We start from the raw sequence: 1,268 nt of genomic DNA, 5'->3' as shown, positions 1-1,268 counted from the left end.
CATGTGGCCTGTGAGTAGCATCTTGGGCATTTCAAGGTTCTGGGCTAATATCCAAAAATCAGTCAGTGAATACCATGTGTGTTCTTTTGTGATTGGCTTACCTCACTCAGGATGATAATTTCTAGTTCCATCCATTTACCTAGGAACCTCTCGAATTCATTGTTTTTAATAGCTGAGTAATACTCCATTGTGTAAATATACCACATTTTTTGAATCCATTCCTCAGTTGAAGGACATCTGGGTTCTTTCCAGCTCCTGGCTATTATAAACAAGGCTGCTATGAACATAGTTGAGCATATGTCCTTGTTATATGTCCGAGCATCTTCTGGGTATATGCCTAAGAGTGGTATAGCTGGATCCTCAGGTAATGCTATGTCCAATTTTCTGAGGAACCGACAGACTGATTTCCAAAGTGGTTGCACCATCTTGCATTCCCACCAACAATGGAGGAGTGTTCCTCTTTCTCCACACCCTCGCCAGCATCTACTATCACCTGAGTTTTTAATCTTAGCCATTCTGACTGGTGTGAGATGAAATCTCAGGGTTGTTTTGATTTGCATTTCCCTGATGACTAAGGATGCTGAACATTTCCTTAGGTGCTTCTCGGCCATTCGAGTTTCTTCCGTTGAAAATTCTTTGTCAAGCTCTATACCCCATTTTTTAATAGGGTAATTTGTTTGTCAGGAGTCTAATTTCTTGAGTTCTTTGTATATATTGGATATTAGCCCTCTATCAGATAAAGGATTGGTAAAGATCTTTTCCCAATTTGTTGGTTGTCGTTTTGTCCTATTGACAATGTCCTTTGCCTTACAGAAACTTTGCAATTTTATGAAGTCCCATTTGTCAATTCTTGATCTTAGAGCATATGGCATTGGAGTTCTGTTCAGGAACTTTTCCCCTGTGCCCAAGTATTCGAGGGTCTTCCCCACCTTCTCTTCTATTAGTTTCAGTGTATCTGGTTTTATGTGGAGGTCCTTTATCCACTTAGACTTGAGCTTTGTACAAGGGGATAAGAATGGATCAATTTTCATTCTTCTACATGTTGTCCTCCAGTTGAACTAGCACCATTTGTTGAAAAAGCTGTCCTTTTTCCACTGGATAGTTTTAGCTCCTTTTCAAAGATCAAGTGACCATAGGAGTGTGTGTTCATTTCTGGGTCTTCAATTCTATTCCATTGATCTTCCTGCCTGTCTCTGTACCAATACCAGGTAGTTTTTATCACTATTGCTCTGTAGTACAGCTTGAGGTCAGGGATGGTGATTCCTCCC

Source organism: Grammomys surdaster, unplaced genomic scaffold (assembly GCF_004785775.1).
Source record: "Grammomys surdaster isolate TR1022 unplaced genomic scaffold, NIH_TR_1.0 170, whole genome shotgun sequence".
Taxonomy (NCBI): Eukaryota; Metazoa; Chordata; class Mammalia; order Rodentia; family Muridae; genus Grammomys; species Grammomys surdaster.
This window is presented reverse-complemented; position numbering follows the sequence as displayed.